Source organism: Chiloscyllium plagiosum, chromosome 22 (genome assembly GCF_004010195.1).
Source record: "Chiloscyllium plagiosum isolate BGI_BamShark_2017 chromosome 22, ASM401019v2, whole genome shotgun sequence".
NCBI lineage: Eukaryota > Metazoa > Chordata > Chondrichthyes > Orectolobiformes > Hemiscylliidae > Chiloscyllium > Chiloscyllium plagiosum.
Window position 1 is genome coordinate 27,681,138 of NC_057731.1, and position 6,105 is coordinate 27,687,242.

Below are 6,105 nucleotides of genomic sequence, written 5' to 3' on the forward strand. Positions count from 1 at the left end.
TTTGGTATGCTTTCCTTTATTGGTCAGCGTATTGAGTACAGGAGTTGGGAGGTCATGTTGCGACTGTACAGGACATTGGTTAGGCCACTGTTGGAATATTGCTTGCAATTCTGGTCTCCGTAAAAACCCTTTGGATTCTCCTTAATTCTATTTGCCAAAGCTATCTCATGTCCCCTTTTGCCCTCCTGATTTCCCTCTTAAGTATACTCCTACTTTCTTTATACTCTTCCAAGGATTCACTCGATCTATCCTGTCTATACCTTACATATGCTTCCTTCCTTTTCTCAACCAAACCCTCAATTTCTTTAGTCATCCAGCATTCCCCACACCTACCAGCCTTTCCTTTCACCCTATCAGGAATATACTTTCTCTGGATTTTCATTATCTCATTCCTGAAGGCTTCCCATTTTCCAGCCGTCCCTTTACCTGCGAATATCTGCCCCTAATCAGCTTTTGAAAGTTCTTGCCATTGCAATACAGCAATCAGAATATTTTGCACACATGGAAAAGTTACTAACTCATAGATTCAACCTGGTTGCGTCTGAAGGCTACTCACTTGTACTCTCAGGGCTCACTCATTTCGTACTTTCTTTTCTGCTCATAGTGTCTCTCATTTGCTTTGTCTTGACTTTTTGGACTTTGCCCCTTAGCCAGAGCTCAAACATTCACAGTCCTTCTGTCTTGGCTAGCCTTTTGGTATAGACACAAAGCCAAGCAGCTACTCATGGTTGTCTGCAGTGATCAGTCAAGGGCATCAACACGTTGGTATATAGCCCTGTGGTACTTCAATGTTATCCCTGCAATATTTGCCAGCAGTGTACATAGCAAACACACTGCCTGTGCATCGACCTGCAGTCCAGGAAGTAGGACACAGTCAATCCTGCAAGTCCAGTTCAACCAGTCCAGTGAGTAAGTTAGTCAGTCAGTGTGCTGCATGGAGATTGCCAGGGGTCTGGTCAGTCAGCAGTTGGAACTGACTGTCCAGGTCAGTCAGTTGGGTGAGCCATAGGCAAACCTGGAGGCAGTCAAGAGGGCTAATGAGGTAGGGAAGTTGGTGAATTCAATTCTGCAGATTAGAGACAGCATGCTGGGATGCAGAGGACACAATAATTGTGAAGGCAGTGAAAGGGAAAATAGACAGTACAGGCTATAGGGCGGACTGAATGTGGTAAAAAAAAATGTAGGTTTACTGGTAATTACAGAGTATCTATTAAATGTTCATGACGTGAATGTATAATGTGATGATTTGACAATATTAAATCAGGACAGTGTGGTGGCTCAATAGTTAGCACTGATGCCTCACAACATCAGGGACCGGGGTTCGATTCCACCCTTGGTGACCATCTGTGTGGAGTTTTCACATTCGCCTTGTGACTGCACTGGTCTCCTCTGGGTGCTTCAGTTTCCTTCTACAGTCTAACAATGTGCAGGTTAGGTGGATTGGCCATGCTAAATTGCCCGTAGTGTCCAGGGATGTGGAGGCTGGGTGAGTTAGCCATGGGAAATGCAGGGTTAGAGGGATAGGGTGGATCTGAGTGGAATGCTCTTTGGAGGGTCGGTGTGGACTCAATGAGCTGAATGGCCCGCTTCCATGCTGTGGGGATTCTATGAGCATAATATAATCATGTGTATTAGTTTAAATATGATTGGATGATACAGTCATGTATACTAACTTGGAATGCGAACTATGAAATATGATTTTTGGGTGGGCGATACGGGAGCATAACTGTGTAACCTATGATTGGAAGCCTACCTGTAAAAACAGTAAAAAAACATATTCTTGCAATAAAATTTGAACTGTATGCCATTTTCTTGAAGTGTGCAGCTTCCACTTATGCACAAAAAATGTCTCAACAAAGAAATTTGAATCTCGAATGGTCTGAGTAAATAAAGGGTTAAATATCCCTTTCGGGGGAAACAATCGTGCATTGGGGGCATATGGGTAACTGAAGGAGCAGGAGTCATCGAGGGTCACAACCATCCGACCATCACTGAGGCACAGTATAACACAGTAACAAATCCGAAAATGTTGTGATGTTGGGAGTTGAAGTTATCATTCAAAGAGGTGTGTGAGAACTTGTGAAAGTTCAGTACTAATGGGCTTGACAAGGAATTCAAGGAAGACAGGAACATGGAGGTTCAGCAGTACCAGTTGATGACCAGGCTGAGCTTGCGACTCACTGTGTTGACTTCCCTACTCATGTAAATTGTCGATGTGCGCTGGAAATAAAACGGTTACAACCAAGTCCAAAGTGGGTGGAGTAAGTGTTTTCTCTGCTTGATCACACGGTCTCTGGCTGTGAATGATGTGAAGCTGTTCAAGGGGCAGTTGCATGAATCAGATACTTTCACAGTACAGGTTGAATTAATCTGTAATCACAGTACCCTGCATGGGAAATACATGAAATTTGGATACAAATTGTGGCAACAGGGAGCCTTGACCTTGTTTTTGGTCATTGTAAATTGAATAAAGTCAGTTCTGCGAAGCAGAAGTAATCACAGGTGACTCTAATCACAGGCACCTGTGGGCCACAATTCACAAATATAATGCAAGGTTTCATCTGTTGCACAAAGGCATGGAACTGATTTTCTCACACATTGAACTGTACGTATTCACCAACATACTGTTACATGCAATGTTATCTTTCTTAGGTGATATCCAGGGTGGGCGGATAAGGTATCAGTAAACATACAGCACTTGCAACCTCATACTGTGTTTGCACAATACAGTTTGTGCTGTATTCATTGGAGTAAGGTCCCTATGCCGAAGGACAATGTAGAGGCATGGAATGCCTCTCCTTGTCAGAGTGCCCTCTTATCCACTATATGGAGGTGTTTCGTAAATTGTCAATTGTTTGTAATACAAATGCTGACTCTTCATATTATTAAGCACCTTTTTAAAAATTAATTCTGTTTCTTACATTTCCCACACAAATTCATTGGAAGCACAATTAATGGATCCTGCCACAATAGATATTATTGTCGCTGCTGTGTGATATTACGAAGGTGTGGAAAACTTGAGGAGGAACAGATGCACCAGCAAGCCCAGGATCAGCAGCAACCTCCAGCAGATACTGAACAGCCTCCTCATGATGATGATTACTGGATGGCTCCGTTAGGAAACCCTCTGGGTGAGGTTGAATGTCGATACATTGCAGCTTATTTTTCAGTCAGAACCATCATGGAGCAGACAACAGGAACCCCCTCCCCACCCCCCCACCCCTCCCAAAAGGTCAGATCCTGATACTTGGATTGGGTTGGAGAGACCCTCACAGAATATGCTGCATATTCCTAGTAAACTGTGCACTGCACAACTGAAGTAGGTAATGAGAGTTGTGATGGACTCTCAGAGCTGGGGTGAGCAGAAACAGTCTCCCAAGGAGGAAGATGAGGACATTGAGCAAAAGGAACATTACCTTCAGGCATTATAGAGCTCTGCAGGGTCAGGCACAAAGAGCCAGACAGGACTTATAGATGGCTGGTTCCAATAAATGTGAGCTCGGTGTACTGATTTCTCATTTTGCTGTCGCTGAATAAACGTGAATGTTTTCAATTGTTTGAAGTTTTTTCCAGTATGTGAGGTCTTGATTTGAACAATGAGATGATGTTAGGCTAACCTGGGCACTGGGGATCTAAGATGGGATGTTACCAAGATAAGAAAACTATGCAGCTTTGTTCTTAAATAGTAACGCATTTACAAACGTGCATTTGTCATTGTATCAAAGTGTCAACCGTGCCATCAATGTCCCTTGAGAAGTATGTATTCTGGGGTTTCCTTCCCATTACATGCACTGTGGAGAACGTGAGGACTTCAGATGCTGGAGGTCAGAGTCGAAAAGTGTGGTGCTGGTAAAGCACAGCAGGTCAGGCAGCATCCGAGGAGCAGGAGAGTTGGCATTTCACACTTTGAAAGGCAAGTGTAGGCTGGCAGCACTTGACCCGGTGCATGGCTGGGCTTTAACCAGGAATGGTGGGCAATCCTATCAATGTTGAGAACTCACATCTCTGGCAAGAAGGAAGATGCGACAAGTGTGGCATCAGAGATAGATGGTGCAGAGCAAATGCAATGAGTTTTAGAAGTTAGTGCAAGAAAATATGCCAGGGCCCATGGAGAGAAATGTTCCGTGAAACTCTCCAAAGTTTACACTTAGTTGACATCTGGTAAAATTCAGCTCCCTGTTTAAGCTTACTTACTGAGTATTTATTTTATGCAGGTTTTTACTTTCAACTGACGTGATGACAGCCCCTTTAGAAGTAGCCATATAAATATCAGGTTGGAATGGTTCTGGACCTCATAGGGTTAGTTATATTGACAGAGATCATTAAATGCTTCAAGGAGTATGTTGGGTCCAAGGTAGAAAAGGTGGATAATGCAGTGTAAGAAGCAAAATTATTCAAGTGAGATAAAGTAGCAAATATTCTGTAGCTTTTTCTTAATTAACTTTATGTATCACATAATATTTATGCAGAACATTTCCTGAGAATTAAATGGTGGTATATTTAATGATAACATACATTGCTCATGGTCTGTGGAAAGACATGTGTCATTCTAAGTTACTAGTTCCCTTTGCCTTAAAACTTCATTATCTTTCTCTGGATCTCGAACCTCCATTGTCATTTAACATTTGGGACTTCTCAAAAATCACAAAATTTTGAACATAGGTATGTGTGTAATGGCTTATCTTATGCTTCTGCAGAATATTCATTTCAAATATCAGGGCCTAAACTACTTCCTATCATCATAAAACAAATTCACAAAACCACTCCCCATCCAAATATCCATTTGCATCTTGCAATAAATTCCGTAGTAAAGGCTGGAGAATGAAGAAACTGTTTTTATACTCATACTGTCAAAAATGTTTGGCATCATCAGTATGATCAAAAAGTGGTTGAGAGAGAAGATTCAGCTCACTAGATAATACAATGCAATAGTTTATTGATGTGCTTATATATGATGCCACATAGTGATACAGAATTGAATTACCTTATTATTGAGTTCATAACCTTAGGCTCATCATTGTCTGGATGGTGCAAAACCAAAGCCACAGAGAAGATGAAGGTCAGAGAGAGGGGGGAAGAGTATTCCCCAGCACCTTCATGCACCAGTTACAGCTGGTTTAAAGATGCATTGATGGAGACCTTGGAGGAAATTGCTTTCTATGATAGTTGCTGTAGGGAGGACAAAGTTCCAAACAACAGTTTGTTCTTGGAGGTATTAAACATTCCTGACTTATTATACAGTCATAGAGTCATACATCACGGAAACATATCCTTCGGTCCAATGAATACACATTCCCAAGCTAAAGTAGTCCCACTTGCCTGCATTTGGCCCATGACCCTCCAATCCTTTCCTATCCATGTACTTATCCAAATGTCTTTTAAATATTGTAACTATACCTGCATCCACCACTTCGTCTGGCAGTTCATGTTAACCACTCATGTCCATTTTAAATCTTTCTCCTCTCATCTTAAAAATCATCTTGGGGAAAAAAAATCTTTGCTAATCACTTTATCTAAACCTCTCATGAATTTATAAACTTCTATAAAGTCATGCCACAACCTCCTATGCTCCTAGAAAAAAAAGTCCCAGCCAATCCAGCTTCTCCTTATAACTCCATTTCCAGCAACACCCTGGCAAATCTTTTCTGAACCTTCTCCACTTTAATAATATCCTTCCGATAGCAGGGGGACGAGTACTGCAGAAGACTACTGTCCTGAACCAATGTCCTGTTCAACTTCAACAGGGCATCCCAACTCCTATATTCAAAGGTCTAAACTGATTTGGCAGGGGGATGGGATCCGGACTTGTAGTCCAGCAAGTAGGGTAGCTGTTTGTCAGGATGTCCAAGTGTGTGGGGAGGCTGTGAAGAAGGTAGCACTGACAGGGAATACTTGCGGACACAGAGATGGGTTCAAGTGCGTATACTTCAACGCAAGGAGTATCAGAAATAAGGTCGGTGAACTTAAGGCATGGATAGGTACCTGGGACTACGATGTTGTGGCCATCACGGAAACGTGGATAAAGAGGGACAGGAATGGTTATTTGGAGGTTCCTGGTTACAGATGTTTCAGTAGGATTAGGGAGGGTGGTAAAAAAGGAGGAGG